General features: G+C 39.7%; 1 protein-coding gene across 9 annotated transcripts in view; it reads right to left on the bottom strand.

Annotated features, from left to right (window-relative positions):
* The window catches only part of megf11 (multiple EGF-like-domains 11), a 78597-nt gene extending 66556 nt beyond the window's left edge, over positions 1 to 12041 (bottom strand). For 5 of the 9 annotated variants that reach the window (XM_085166840.1, XM_085166843.1, XM_085166842.1 and 2 more), the window contains exon 1: positions 11690 to 12041. The gene's annotated coding sequence lies outside the window, so the exon portion shown is untranslated. Of the gene's footprint in view, positions 1 to 908; positions 9665 to 11689 lie in introns of those variants that run through there. The other 4 variants (XM_085166849.1, XM_085166844.1, XM_085166848.1 and 1 more) reach the window with 2 other exon arrangements.
* Positions 12042 to 16040: the final 3999 nt, after the last annotated feature.

The following is a 16040-nucleotide window of genomic DNA, read 5'->3' as shown; positions in this document are numbered from 1 at the left end:
TTTCAGCGGACTTTATCTTAAAAATAGGCACAATCAGTCTTATTGAGATTAGCCTGATTCGCGTCCTCAATTGAGTTTTTTGTTTCTCACTTTATTTCAGACTTTTTTTATTATTTCAAATCTACACGTAGATAAGGAAAATGACAAATTATCTGTCCAAACATTATTTCAGCAAAAGTTTAAAGGGGTACTGCAGTATATTTGTGCTTCCACAAAGCACAACAGGTTGGGAGAAAGAGCGACAAGTGAGGATAACTATACATATACTCCTTAGTATGGATCAAAAGCTCTTCCCTTTACTGCTGGCATTTACTACTACCCCTCCCACATCTTGCAGACTTGACATCCTGGGTTTGCAGTGCAGTCCTTCTCTTAAATATGTGACTTTCAACCCCAACGTGATGTTGCTTGTGTTATTGTTTTAGTTTTAAAAAACTATTAAAAATTGTTATGTGCAAAGTAGCTTCTCCACTTTAACGATTTTCAGTAATTACATTAATTGCTACTAATTATTTAATTGGACTGTTAAACTTTCATTTTCAACTTTTTAGTGTTTGTTATGGTTGAAACTTGTTTTTGTTCCAGATTTTTGATCAGAAAAGTCCAATCAAGTGATTTGAATTCAGAATTTTAATGCAGTTATTCAAGCTGAGAAATTCAAATGTATGCCAGCAAATATTTTAGCCTACAGAACACACACAATCTGAAGAGCTCATCTTGGGGTGAGTATCTGACACGCTAAATGACTGTAATGAAAGAACCATTAGCTGCAGGAGGACAGTTTAAATATATCAATATATGCATTTATTCTGGTATTGAATAGATAATGAGATCTTAGTTACGTTGCCTTACGTCAAGCCTTCATGCCAAGGGGCTCTACGAACTATTAATAAGCTCAAAACAATTACCTGGCAGTGTTGCCGAAGCCATGGGAATTACTGGGAACGAGAGAGGAAAAATTAAAACAGCCTCTGCTTTTAAAGTCCCATGTAGCAACGACAACATCCACGATGTGATTTCACTTTGGCTGGTGAAGCACCTGGGAAAATGCTGTGCGTCGTTTAACAGAAGCTTAATTCTGCCCACATGGTTTATTCATGTGGCGACTGCTGATATCATGGTTCTCATAAATCACGCAGTGCGGAATGCTGGACGTCCATGCGCTCAGGCAGGGCTCACTAATCTCAACACCATCTTTCATCTGAATAACCTTGCCTTACCGCAGGGCATGCCAACACCAGACTCAGCCCGTTGGAGGGAGCCTGTACTCATACTTTTATTTCTTTCACTCTGGGCACAAAGACTTTTCGCAGCCTGTCGGAGCAGACAAACACTGTCCTGTGTACTCCCATCCCACTTTCAACCACGGGCAATAATGAGAAATTGCTTTATAGACATCAGAGAAACTAATCTAGTCTAACGTTGGCTTTATGAATCTAAAATCAGACTCACAAGGGAGGAGAGCAGCACAGTCACTGCAGCCATCTGTTCAGAAGTGGTTCAAAGAAAGAGCAGAAAATGTGAAACTAATGTGAGTAAACATAATCATCAAATCTCACTAATAAATCAAGAAACCCCTGTCTGTCTGTCCTTCACATATTTCACCAAATAATCTACGTCATACTTAGCGGGTGTACTGCTGGGAGCAGGAGTAGGAGCACTGCAAGAGTTTGAGGTCATGTAGATGAGCAGTGGTCTGACCTTAGGGTTTAGCCACCTCTGACCTGACGCATGATGTCACAGGTGACACAAGTTTAAACTATTCACAAACATGCTCCTGAAAGTGGACCCCACTTCCATAGAGGATGAATGCAGGGAGGGTCTCGCTGGCTCCAGCAGGTTTAAATTTGCCCATAATTTTATGTGACAAATGATGCGTTCAGTGGGAATAGGCCATTATGGTTGATATGTGACCTCACAGATTATGCCACACTCCTCTGTGGCCTCATAACAATGTCACAGTTCAGATAACATGGTTAGTTGGAATAAACTTCCAATGAGTGTGATATCTAACTTTGCTGATGCAAAGATACCCGAAGGCTGTAGAAGGCTGACACTGCACAACCCAGTGCGCAGGTTTTTGCCCAAAACCTTCTTAGCTATGAGACAGTGCTAACCACTGCACCACTGAGCAAAGCACTGGTGACTATCAGATCGAGGACTCTCTATTCATCGATTTACTTCAGATTTGCTGGCTGTATTGCTAGAAACCAAAGCAAGTGCATTGCTGAGTTTAGGGACCGTTTTTTGATAAGTGCTTTGATTTTGGCTATGTGCTCCTGTTCTCCGGATTTTTAGGCAGACGTAACATTTAAAGGATCGTGAATAAGAAATCTATGGGAGACAGCGGCTTACCACTGCTCCCTACAAAGAGCCAATCACCTGCTTTATAATGAAAACACACACAGATGAGTTTGAGAATCGTTTTAGCTGTGTGGTGGCAGGTGTGTCTATTTATTATAGTAAAGATATGGGTAAATGAACTATTTTTTTCTAGGCTTAATGCTTTGCTCTGCTTGGATGATCATGTTGGCACTCTATGTTGGGCTGTAAATGAGGCAGTAATGCCTTGAAACTCTGCATGCATAGTAATAATAGAACCTGCTGGTAAAAAAATTTGACTGGTGATTGTATATGAGGTTTTTTTATATCTCATTGACCCATCTATTGCAGTTATGGGTCTAGCCTCACTAAATTGGGAGACTTGGGTGGCTTAGTCTTGTAAAAGATTGCTTGAAGGCATTACGAGGATAGCTGCTGAGTGGCAGGGACAGCTTCTAGAAGGTTAGAGTCATCACGTCGCCTCTGATACTAAGCATAATTGTCACATGCAAATGTATAGCATGATGTGACAATGTGATTGCATTGTAGGGTCTTTTGCTTGATTTGTGACCGCACAGATGATGTGACATTCTTCATAATGATGTCCTCAATTCGGATAACACAGTTTCTAAATAAATCTCCACTGATTATGACATCTGCCTCTGCTGACGCTAAAATGTCTCTGACAGCAGGCACTGCACTAATATAGATAATGGAGTACAGCATATAGCAATTACAACGTAGTTTTTCTTGTGCTTATTCTAATATTTTGGGGGGGGTTTTGGTAATTAATCATGTTTGGGTTCCTCACATAACAGGCATGGCACATACAGTCATAAACATGTCACCAATTACCAGCTTTAGGCAAGAAAACTAATTAGTGAAACAACATCACTTAATGAAGCAAAATAACAATGTGCCTGATGTCACATAGCTCTGCCTGCTGCTCAGAATAGTTTCTGTGTTTCGCCCTATGCTTTTAATAACAAACCCTAGGCATCATACTGACAGCCAAATGTTTTGCAGTGCCCTCTGCACCACGTCTGTTCTCTCTTCACAGCCTGGGCATGGCCTCCTGCTGCCACCAGGAGGAAGCACCAGTCATTCCTATATGCACCAGTAAAGCTTTCCTACACCACACAGACAATTAGCCAGCCTGTGACTGATTGCACGTAATGAGATCTATTGGAGAACAGTTGGACATCTTTGGGCAAATTAATGTGTGAATATTAGCCTGTTGAACCGTCTGCTCTCTCACCAGGATCATTCTCCAGTGGAGAACAAAACTGAACCACTGTAATATTCAGCTGCTCTCTGCCTGGCGGCCCAGCCAAGCCATGTGTTCATTACTGTATTTCAGTTGTACAGCTACAGTGCTGTGGACAAATTAAGCAAAGGTATAGTGTGGACAGAAACACAAATAAAAGGAGGTGGATGGAAGGAGGCAGAAAAGTCAAGTAAAGTCTAGCTGAGCAGCTCACCATGAAATGCTGAAACAACAGTGCGGCTGCCAGGGCAATTTTACACCCCAATAGTTTCACACCTCAGCCACCAACCCCTTCCAACTCTGAACCTTGTGTCTTCTTTGTGTCTTCATTTATTTTGTGTCAGTGTCCAAGATGTGAGAAGCCAAGCAGTGAGAAACTCGTCCCAAATGTCGCAGGGTAAGTGGTGTGTGAAGCAGACGCGGGGAGCAAGGAAGAGAAAAGCCACTGCGCGTGGATGCACTTTGCTTTCTGTGCAGACAATCCTCTGAGATATCAGAGGACTTCACATTACACTTGGGAAAACATATCATTTTATACTGATGCATGCAATGCAGTAGAGGGACTACTCAAACCCTTTACTTACAAGCAAGCAAAAGTTCAGAATACAAATGGCTACTTCAATGAAGTAATGTACTGTCAAAAAATTGACTCAGAGTTCAAGTGAATTAAAAAGAAGCAGCTCTGCAGTGACTTTATCTTATGGTACGAACAAATTATTAATGCTGAATTATCAAACATCACTTTACCACTGTAACACCTCATAGTCCAGTTAATTACTTCTCAACTTAGTGGCTGTAACAGCTACAAAGGATAAAAAAAAAACTGAGATGAGTGGCAGGATGTGTTCAAAATTGTTATCAAACAATCATTCATCAAAGCACTCTTGATGACTTTAGAAGGACGGCATCTGGGCAAAAAATAACCTTTTTTGCAACAATATTTTAAAACTGTGTAGTTGTGCTCTTTTCTCTGCGTTTTATTGGACTATTTTTGTTTGAGTGGGTAAATTGGTTGCTTTTTTCTGTTTCGTAACTGAAATAATCCTGTAATTTACTTACGCTTTACCAATGCCTGACATTTTGAGTAAAAGCATCTTAAAAAATAAATAATAATGCATAAATGTGTTTTATTTCTTTTTTTGCAATTCTATTATCTTTGATTTGCTGTGAAATGTGAAACAGCAATGAACAGCCACTGAAATGAAGTGATGAATTACGAGGGGGAATGTCCCTTAAGCGGACGTGCTAATAATTTAGGCATTTGAAATTTTGATAATCAAGCACTAGTTTCTAAATGGTAGCTCATCAAAAAAAAATGGCAGAATTATTAAAGTTGCTGTCAGAATAATGTACCTCAAAACTGACTTACATGCGTGTACTTGAGTGACTTGAGTGAATCACCAGCTTACGTAGAAGCATTAGTTAGCCTACTCTAACTAATGCTTCTTTTCCAAAAAATAAAAAATCAAAATAAAACATCAACTCTTTCTGTTAAAAGCTACACCTCCTACTTCCCTCTCAGTGGTGTGCTCTCTCTGATAGTGCAGCACGTTGACCTTCTGGATCACTAGTCAATGACTGAATGAAGAATGACTTACCATCATGATTATTAAATCTGAAAATGCGCTACCGGTGCACAAAGGATCCAAACCAGGTGATCTCCATTTGGTGAAATGAGAGTTCCATCAACTCGATTTGCACGATGTACGCCCAATTTTTGCCGTCATGACCTTTTAAATGTCCTTGAAACCACTTGAGCAAAATGTGCCTACTTAGACTGAATACATTAAAAAAAGATGAACAAAAGAGAGGCGTTTGTGTGGCTGTGTTCAGCCTGCATAATGAACACATGAGGACGCCTGTTTTCATCATATGACAGAGTTAAATAAAGCCAAAATGCAACAAATCCATAAAATCCGATGCATACACAAAGCCAATGAAAGTCATTAGAAATTTGTTTGAATAATAACTGGGAAACAGAATATAACCACTAGGCTGAGAAAACAATGCACTAAAATGTATTTAGTATAAATCATCTGATTCACGAGATGCTCGCACTGTTAAAGCTCATCCTGCGGTGTAGAACTCGACGATATAATTGTGTCGTATATTACAGCTGTGGTCAACCAACATGAGCTTTTCTGCCTGCAATGCAGATGTGTCCGCATTCATAGGCCAACCAATTAATCGGTCTGTCACTAAAGTCTGTAAATATCATAGTGCAGTGAAATGTAGAAATAGTGCACAGGTTGCAAAACAACATATACTTACTGTTTTATGAACTGCAAACCTGTTCATTTTTAATTTATGACATCTGCCAAGTAAAATAGCCTGTCTCCATGACCTGAGTGAAATAAAAACAACATAAGGTTGTTAAATTGCAGTTTTCTGTGCCATCTCAACCCAGATCGCTTTGTGTTGTATATAAAAATGCTCCTAAAATCTATAAAAACCTAATAAAAAATGATCATTGTTGTAAATGGAAGCTACATCTCCCTTACGTGCTTCTTTCAGCCTCTATTCCATTATGCTTTCCATTATAACATGGTTGCGGTGGGCAGGGATGCCTGATGCTGGTGCTAGGGGTGCCAAGTGTTTGTGCACTGACCTTCTGCTCCCTGGACAGGTCTGAGTGCAAAAGCATCACCAGTAAGGGGCCAAAGGAGATGGGACACTCAGCTGACTGGTGCATTATTCATGAGTCACCCCTGTTGAGTGGGCTGTTATTCAGCATCCAAATCCCAGATGTGGTTCAATCTGTGCTCCATTCAGTGTCCTGACTGCTGGCCATTGATCACAGGCAAGGTACGCGGTGCTGAATAAGCGCTGGGGCTTTATGTTACAGGGCTCAAAGCGTCTCACTGATAACACAAAGATCCATCACTAGACATTGGAAAGGCTCCAAAGTATTCTCACTGGAACTGATCAGACAAGCCAAGAGGAGATGCAGCTAAAACATTTGCTACGACGGTGCACAGCATGTGGCAGTGATGTGACAGCAATATGTTGTATGTCAGGTGTCATACATTTACATATTTTTTGGTTTTTAAATAAAAAATAAGCTTATATTTACTTATTCAGAAACATACACTCTGACACACATCCCTGTCAACAGACAGAGAAAAAAAATAGTGTGACGAGGTCCCTGTGTGAAAGGTGCCAGAGGCAAAATATCACCCTCTAATAGGCATCATACTACTAATGGACAGTTGAGCACAGTGAATCATTTGTCTGCTTTAATCATCAATCACATAAGGGCAGCTAAATGTGGCACGACCACAACTCTGTCTGCATTTGTCAGGATGATGATCATAAGCCATTGATCATGTTGCTGAATTACTGCACAATATAAAACGTGAATAATAATTTCCTTTTCACTCTGCCTACTGAGACACAACACTACAATTCTTTGATGTGGGTGATAAATTGTGGTTGTTTGTCAAATTTGTGACTCAGACCCGATTTGTTTGGTTGAGGAAACAATGCAAAAATCACAACATTAAATAGGCTGGGGAACATTTAAGTTTTTAAAGCCCTTTTTAAGATGAATGGCTGTTGTTAGGATTTTTCTGTTTAGCAGGCGTTACAAACTGCCTTAGTCTTTGACCACAGTTATGAATCATCTTCTCCTTAAGATTTCTGGGGACTTCTGTGAAATCTATCACATCTATTCTAGCTCATTTTAAAACATTCTTAGTGCCTATCGGAACCTTTTTGATGCTGTCAAATTAAATATTAAATTTCATCATGTTTCTGACAAGCCAATATTTCACTTTTCTACTTCTGCTCAACAGCCTGAGCTGTTTCAGAAGGAAAGATTAGCTTAGTGAATATCTGTGGCTTCTTTACAGTCTACATAAGCGATTAAATCATTTTTAACTCCAAAGTAATTAGTAAGCAGTAAGTAAACTATGTGTGAAAAGCATATGCCTGAGATGGAGAGTGGATTTCTGCTGTCTAAGGCATAATAATGAATAATAGCCTTATCAGCAAAGCACAACACATCCCAACATGCTGAGATATTATCACTGTTCATTTCCTCAGCTCATGTATCCTGTATCTCTGGTAGAAAATATGTCATGTGGTCTCTTGCACTGTAACTGACAGCCTAGTCATGTCAAAAAACTTGGGCGTTCTACCAGGGCTCTCTACACAATACGGGGAAGGGAAAAGCGGCAGATCCAAGCAGATGCATCAGCAGTATTTGCAAAAAGTCACCAAATTCCCGCAAGGGACATACTTGTCATTAAAACCAACAAGAAAAGAACTGATGAGTGCATTAATCAGAGCTTGGCCAACTATCTGTGATGAGCTGTAGTCCACGGCGTTCCTCCCCAAGACTGCACCTGAGGGAGGGAGGATTAACGCAGCTCCGCACGAGCTCGTGTATCTGAAATCTGCCTGAGCTCATCGTTTCCTTGTTCCTCGCTAAGAGGCTGTGGCTGGATATCAAGCAGAGCCAATCTATTCCCCTGCAGAATGCTGGCTGACCGGCATCAATGCCGTGCATTGTCGAATTATTAATTAAATGTATGCAAGGATAATCAGATGCAGACATGACCAGACCCTTGGGAAACCTAATGTGGAATTGTAGCTCAATCTAAATTGCAGATGTCTTCTTATTTTTTAATGCCAGCTAGCGACGACGTTTTATTGGCCTTTAAAATTTTGCACTTATGTAACTTTTTTGTGATGCACAACATGCACAACTGTGACTTTTCCTTATAATCGCCACTTACAGGAAAAGCCAAATGCTCATGAACAAAAAATAAATAAATAAATAAAATCACCTGCAACAAACGTGTCTATTTTTACTGGTAACGCTACAATATTGGCTACTGCAAATTTATGTCTACAGACAAGGTAGGTTGTGGGTGTATGCTGAGGGATAAACCGTTTTCACTCCCTCTACTCAGCGCAAAATGTAAATGCCAGAGCTTTCAAAAGTAAAGCAAAGTCTAGGTCCTGCCTCCATATATTTCATTAACTTTTGTTAATGCAGTTGCTATGGCTCTAGGGTATTTGCTCAATGCTCAATGCACTTTTGCTGAAATAATAAGATCTATCAGTCATTGCAAAGCAAAAACAGCTTAATTTGCAGAATAAAGGTCATACTAGCTGTTACTTCTGAGGGACTGACAGAAAACAGTGTTCATTACAGCAAATTCGAAAAGAAACTAAGCCCTGACACACAGCACTATGCTGAGGTGTCCACATGCAGTCTTCGAAATCAGTGTCCGATTTATAAGACTGAGACGACTTTTTAGGATTTGCCCTTTTGAACCAGACCCAACCCCCAAACAGTACACAGCAGTTGTAGTTCTGCAAATCCCAATATACTAATGGAGAGATTTCACACTGCCAACAGTCTATGTCTACGCCTGCGGGGAAAACTATTTCTAAACATATGCACGAAGCAGTGTTTTCAAATCCCTTAATTCACATGTGTTTAAGAGATTATATTGAGCCTGTGTGAGTTTCAACCCCCAGCTGGTCAAATCTTAAATGTAGTTACTGAAAAAAATTGTTAGGTCATCTATAGAAACGGAAATGTAAACTATACATGTATACTTAATCCCTACAGGTTTTTTTCGGTTTAATGAATACTGTGAGTTGCTACATAAAAATCACATTACCACCATGGAATGAATTTTTTTCTTTTTTCTTGAGATGAGAGAAATTGGTCAGCCTTCCACAGCTATCTGCTTTCATTAATCAGCCCTAATTAAACATATTGATTGAGCCAAACATCGGGATTTCCAGTTGAAAGGGTTTACTAGACTGTAAAATGCCTGCAAAAAAATGACCTCCACCGAATGCACGAGGCACTTAGGTGCCCCGGACACAGTGATCCTTTAAGTGAGCCCCCAAAATAAGACAAATATGCATCTGTTCAGTAAACAACATCAGAATTTACGGTGTCTGAGCGGCAAATGTCGTCCTTGGCTCCACTGAGAGCTGAAGCCACTGAAGCTGAACCGAGTATTACTTTGGTTTCTGGCTCCATGACCCCTCATTAGAGGAAAGTGTTGCTTAAAATCACAGCTTTAACCAGCCCTAACTCTGGATATCAATGTTTATATATATATATATATATATATATATATATATACACACACACACACACACCTTTTCTCCCATTTTTCCAAGCACTTGCTATGCCCTGACAGATTGAGTGAACTACTAAAAGACAATGACTGTTTTTCTTTTACTAATTATCTACAAAAGACTAAAAAATATTACAGTTAGGTATTGTCATTCACAATAATATTAGCAAGAAAAATGTAAATGTGATTGTTAGATGAAATGATTCCCTAACCTGTCAGACAAAGTGAAGGATTCTTTAACTAAATAAACACTTAAAAAGCTATTATCCATTCAGTGTTTACATGATTTATTGACACAAAGCCGAACACAAGGTCATTTTTTATATTTGTGAAAGGCCTGACATTTGAAGATACTCCATTTTCACGGGACAATAGGCAGGTATGAAAAAGGAATATGGTGATTTTGTCAACTTGTTTGACAGCCTAAAGCTGAACTGTGGGCATAAAGAAAGGAAAATGGGAGCAATGTTTGCCCACGCTTTCTAATATTTTGACAGGTCATGGTGGTCCAGAATAACAGCTGATTTGACAAAGGAACAGATGATCTAAATATAAAGGCAGTATTTGTTAAACATGAGTTAGGACACTGTGAATTATTGATGTGCTCCAGTTATCTGGAGAACAAAAAAACAAAATGAACACAGAACATTAAAATTGCGGTGTGATTTAACTAATTGTGTAGCCCTTGAATACTCAGAAATGAAGCTGTGAATATCAAGTGGAGTCTTGAAAGGGGTTACAATGAACAAGCTGGAGTTTCTGGAAACACAACAGCACACACCAAGTGTCCAAGTCTCACTCAAAAACTAAACCTTCACTGCTGTAGTGTCACGGTGCATCCCTGATAAATGACTTTATGACAAATTGCTATAATGCAGAGAACCCATGCTGAGCATGTGGAACAATGTATGCAGCGCCAGCAGGGCAAAGCAACAGTAGCTACAGTGTCCGTATTTCTTTGTGTGTGTCTGTGCATTGTGTAACTGATAGTGATACCATCAAAACTGTATGTTTTAGAGACGGGCTTCTTGGTTTTGTTTATTCTCCCACAAAGGAAATCAGCAGCAGTAATGATTTCATGATTAAACCATGGTGCAGATCTGCTCATTGACTAACAGGCTAATGCAAGTTTAATCAGATGCTTTACGTTGCACTTTGTTGTCATCTAGTGGTTAAAAAATGACATAACATGCCGCATGTCATTTCTATTCTGTGCATCCAAAATGTTCATCAGTCCTAATCCTTGAGTTTGAAGGACAGACAATTATCTCAAATCCTGGTTCTATGAATGTCTCTTAAGCTTAAAAAAACGGCGTCGTGACATCGCAGTTACACAGGGGCCACTAGTGTTCATATTAAATGTGTAACATTTAAAAGGAACCAGGGAATGAAAGATCACATTGAGCACACAACCAACCAAACTAACTCCAGGCAAGGCAAAAAAGCATCACAACAAAGCATAAACTGCAGCAGTTCAAATAAAAGGAAAGAAAATCGAAATCATTAGCATTCAAAGCTTTACAGCTTTTAAAAATGACAATCTTCAAAAGTAATAGACTAGTTTGAAAAGGCAGAGCACATTGGCATACAAAAATATATATGCGATAAAAGAAAAACACTCGGCTTCGCGACTGCAGCAGATTAGAAAACTCTCCGGGATGATACAGCCCTTTTCTTTGGCACAGCGCGCACATTTCCGTGGGATATACTCGCCAATAGCCTAATTAAATGGAAAGCACAATTTGTCACAGCAACCAACAGCAGCGCGCTCAGACTGCAAGTTACTGCGGAGCCACTCCAGCAGTTAAAACAAAAATACACAATAATGTATTTTTCTCTGTCTCTCTCTTAAAATAAAAATAAAAAAATCTGCTTTAACAAACATCTGGAAACATGTTTATAGCCACACATGCTGCGAGTGCCAATGACACGCCTGCTGCAGCATCATTTACAAATTGAGCCCGATTTGTCGGGGGGGAAGCATTTGACTCACCGTTGAATTGAAGCTGAATTGGAAAGTTATCGACCTCAAGGCGAAAGAATTGACAGGGTCCACCGTGCAACGAGCTCTTCCATATTTAGTTAAAGCAGAAAGTCAACATTCAGGCAGGATCGGTGAGAGCAGGTACTTTGTGGAGTTGTGTCAGCGCAGGGCTTTTTCACACTCGGCGACGCGCACGAGACAGGTGCGAGGAACCGCCGCCGCTTCCTCCCTCTCCTCTCTCCCCTCCACGGGGTGAAGCGCGGCCCACTTTAAACTCTGGTGACGTCATGGGCGCTGATGCTGATGCTGCCCTCCTCCCTACCCACCTAGTCCCCATCAGCCTGCCGTACACCTCTCCGCACATAAACACACACTTGCTTGTTCTTACAGAGAGGATGATCCCACAATATTATTAGAGCAACCTGGGAAACATCTCCCCTCTAACCTCAGCAGTTACAGCCTACAACCTGTAGGATCTCTTTCAGAATTCTTAAAAGTCTTTTTTTCTCATTCTGCAAAGCATCTTTCATCTAAGCTACTTCTATACATGGATGCAACATTTAAAATTGTATGTGGTGAAAGCAGCAAATTGCCTGGAACAGCATAATTATTATAATTAGATCCTATTTCTGAAAGGATGCACACTTTAGTTCTCCTGTGAACCAGAGAGGGAAAAAAGAGAAAAAAAAATAAATTTACTTAAGACTGAATTTTTTTCCCTTCTCTTTAAATATTCAAATGATTGTTCATAATCCACCTTTACTAACAAATCCTCATCTGCGTGTGACAGATTTAAGGAAGTTTGCTAAGTTTTTACAGCGACTTCTCACTTTGCAGTCCTGATGTTTCCAAGGATTTTTTTTCACATGGAAGATTTGCAAACCAAACCCTGGATCTGGTTCTTAGTTTGACGTTTAAAGAGATGTGCCGCTTAGTGGGAAATTAGAAGGTGTTAAGAGGAGGGAGACTGTTTAAAGAAGCTGTGCATTTTTTAAACTGAAAAATAATGGCTGTCATTTTAAATATGAGTCTCTTGATACTTTTATTACCAACAAAGTTTAAAAAAGACTTCTAAAAACACATAAATGTGCCAAAGTTTGTCATAATGTGACTTATAGCACTTTATTGAGTCCATCTAACTCAGACCTTCCCAAAGTGTGGGGCGCAGAGCCATTGCATGGGGGGCGCGGCATGAAAAGGGGAAAAAAAAAACAAACAAACAATGCTTGGACACTGCTAGCACGGGCGCCCACACAAACGCAAAGCAGGAGATGAAGCATCGCTGAATATGTTTCCAAACCAACTTCATTCTTAGCCAAAGACTAGAAAATATGGTGAAGCAAATCTGCCCTTTGGCTTCACCTGCACAAGTGAGGTAGGTCTCCCTGCAGAATTGGTCTTTCCTTCGTTGGGAGCATGAGCTGGGCTGTTTAAATCACGGACAAACAGGATCCCACATTCTTGATTTTTAGTTCACAAACACTTCTTGTAATGACTAACTACTCCTGACATTTTTGGGATGTTAGCTCTTTATACAGTAAAGTTACAGCGGGATACAAATAGTATCAGGCTGATCCTGCCACGATTTGTTCCCCCTGTTCAAATCACGGACAAACAGTATCTCACAGCTGTTTATGTTTTTAAACCCATTTTGCACAGAGAGGCTTTTTTTTTTTTGAAAAATGTATTGATAGCAATGTTGAATATTATTACACAGGAAAAAAAAACAACTACATGTAAAATGATCACATCGTGATGCCTCTGCCTTTGTAAATAGAGGGACAGTAACTGCGTGTTTATATGTAAGAGTGTAAAACCTGAAGATAGAGACAAATGCAATTCCTCTCATGTAAACAATAACGTGGCGCACAGCTGACGTGAAAAAGGCACATACCTTTGACTTTGTGTGAGGAACTCTGTATTCCTCGTCCACACATAAAAGCAAAAAAGGAGTTTTAAAAAAATCTCAGTTTTCGGTGATTCAAAACACTGTTTACGTGTGAACGAAACAGCTGCGTTTTCAAAAATACCCGTGTAGGTGCGGACGTAGCGTAAAAGAGTTAGTTTATTTTCTTACTACCTGCAGATTACTTGTATTTGCTTTATTGTTTACTAAATGTTTGAGGTGTGAAATAAACCGCAATTGAGCAAAATATGGGTGTGTGTGGTTGGAGGATGTGTTAGTGCGTGCGTGTGTGTGTGCGCGCGCGTAAGGGGGGGGGGGGGGGGGGGGGGGGGGGGCGCGAACATTTTTCTGTAAAACAAAGGGGGGCCCAGCGAAAAAAGTTTGGGAACCACTGATCTAACTTAAACACTCACATGCCTGACATGAATACTCATGAGATGAACAAATGTACATTAGTCACAGTGCAATTATTGTGTTGTTTTTGTTGGTTTTCTTAAAGAAAAATGCTAAAATATATTTTTTTCAGCAGGAACAAGTGGGTTGGCAGAGACATTACATTGTGAGGATGTGGGAAAAAATTGATAGATGAAGAAACATTTTGTCAGTTTTGGTCTTTTCTTGGGACTTATTGATAAAAAATGTATGACAGACATATTGTGGAGCAACAGCTTTATCCTTCAGGTGAAAGTCAGTGCAGAATGTGTTGAAGAAATGTGACAAGACTGAAAAGCAAAACATGACATGTCCTGTCACTCACTTTTGTTGCCGATTCTTGTTTTGTTTCCATTGCCTAGCATACGTGTGTTTGCCTGCATGCCAACCAGCCAGTAAGAGTACACTCTGGATTGTAAGATAGAACGTTGGAGGCGTTTTTTGCCTTGGCTTTGTCTGTCCATCAGAGCCCTACTGCATGCTCCCCAGCACAACTGCAACAGATGTGTAAAAAAAAAAGTGTCCAAATGTACCAATGCCAAAGCATAATTTACTTTAAGTATGCATTATGCAGCTGTTGTATAATCTGATTTCTTTTTGTAATGCATTCATGAGAAAACATCATCATCTCACTGTCCTATTTAATTGAGGCAAGGCTAACTGCTGCTGTTGTCTTAACTGCTGATTATATGAATGTGATTATTTTCAAATTGCTCAAAATTAAAGTTGAAATAACTGCTGTTGCCAAGTAGAGGTACAACCTCACAAATCCTTATACTTTTTATTATATTATAGTTATAATTTAGGACAGAAAATCCACAAATTATCACATTTGAGAAGCTGTGTAAATAATGAACTTTACAACTTGTCTGTACTTCTATGGTTTCTTATTGTTTTTAGCAATATTGGTATTTTAAATCTTTTTCTGGTTTTGGTTGTTAGTTGATACAAAAATATTTCTTTTGTGTCTTCATATTTGTAGTGAAGTAGAAATGGTGCATATAGCCCAGCATGTATTCCATGCAGCTGCACTAAACTCAAGCCCCAGCAGAGCACTGTGTGTGTGTGTGTGTGTGTGTGTGTGTGTGTGTGTGTGTGTGTGTGTGTGTGTGTGTGTGTGTGTGTGTGTGTGTAGCCTTTTACTTATTCTTGCTGAGTTAAGCTGAGTGCTGGACTTTTGTTTTCATATTTTTATGTTCTCGGTCACATATGCAGTCCTCTGTGTTTTGCCGTTGGCTTTGCGCCAGATGAACCACATCTGCCCAGTGTTAGAACTGCTTTTGCCTCTGTATTATTGCTTGCTGACTTATCATAATCAAACAGAAGGGCACTGCTCCACCTTCCCACTGCCACTGGCTAAGTGGTAAAACTTTCTTTATGTAACATGATAATCTATCACTCTACTTAAGGCTCTTAAAATTAATTATTCTTTGGAAGAAGCTGATCGTGAATTGAATCGCTTTATTCTTATTTTATTTCTTGTTTGCTTCTTCTTGCCACATTCATAGAAAGCGTCTTATAAAACATTTTGAGATTAAGAAAATTGGCCTCCTCGCATTGATACTCCAGTCAAGAAATCATACACTACGTTTATAAAATTTAAATTAAGGAACACTGCTTCCTGTCCAGAGGGAGACACTCAAGGTGAAGGAAACAAAGAAAAAAGACAAAAAACTAAAAGGCTCAGCACTTGAAAGTCTGCGCGATGTAAGCAATTACAGTAAGTGTACTGAAGTGGGAATTTCAAACCTTTTGCATGCGATTCAACCATCAAATAAATGATCCTTATTTATGTTAATCCAGAAATAGAAAACAGTGCATGAGTACCCACTTGTCCTGCCACAGCTGTCCCATCCTGTCATTGTTTTTCTGTATTAGTCATTGGACAGATTTGCATGTTTGGGACTCAAACTTTTGGCCTTTTTTCTCAGCAGGAGCAACTGGCGGCTGTTATCGGCTGCTTCAGAAGCTGCCTTTGTGGCCTGCTGCAATCCCAGACCACAAATCCCCAACTCCCTGACC

Source organism: Neolamprologus multifasciatus, chromosome 7, assembly GCF_963576455.1.
Source record: "Neolamprologus multifasciatus chromosome 7, fNeoMul1.2, whole genome shotgun sequence".
Lineage (NCBI taxonomy): Eukaryota > Metazoa > Chordata > Actinopteri > Cichliformes > Cichlidae > Neolamprologus > Neolamprologus multifasciatus.
The sequence above is the reverse complement of the archived record's forward strand: the minus strand, read 5'-3'. Positions and strand labels throughout refer to the sequence as shown.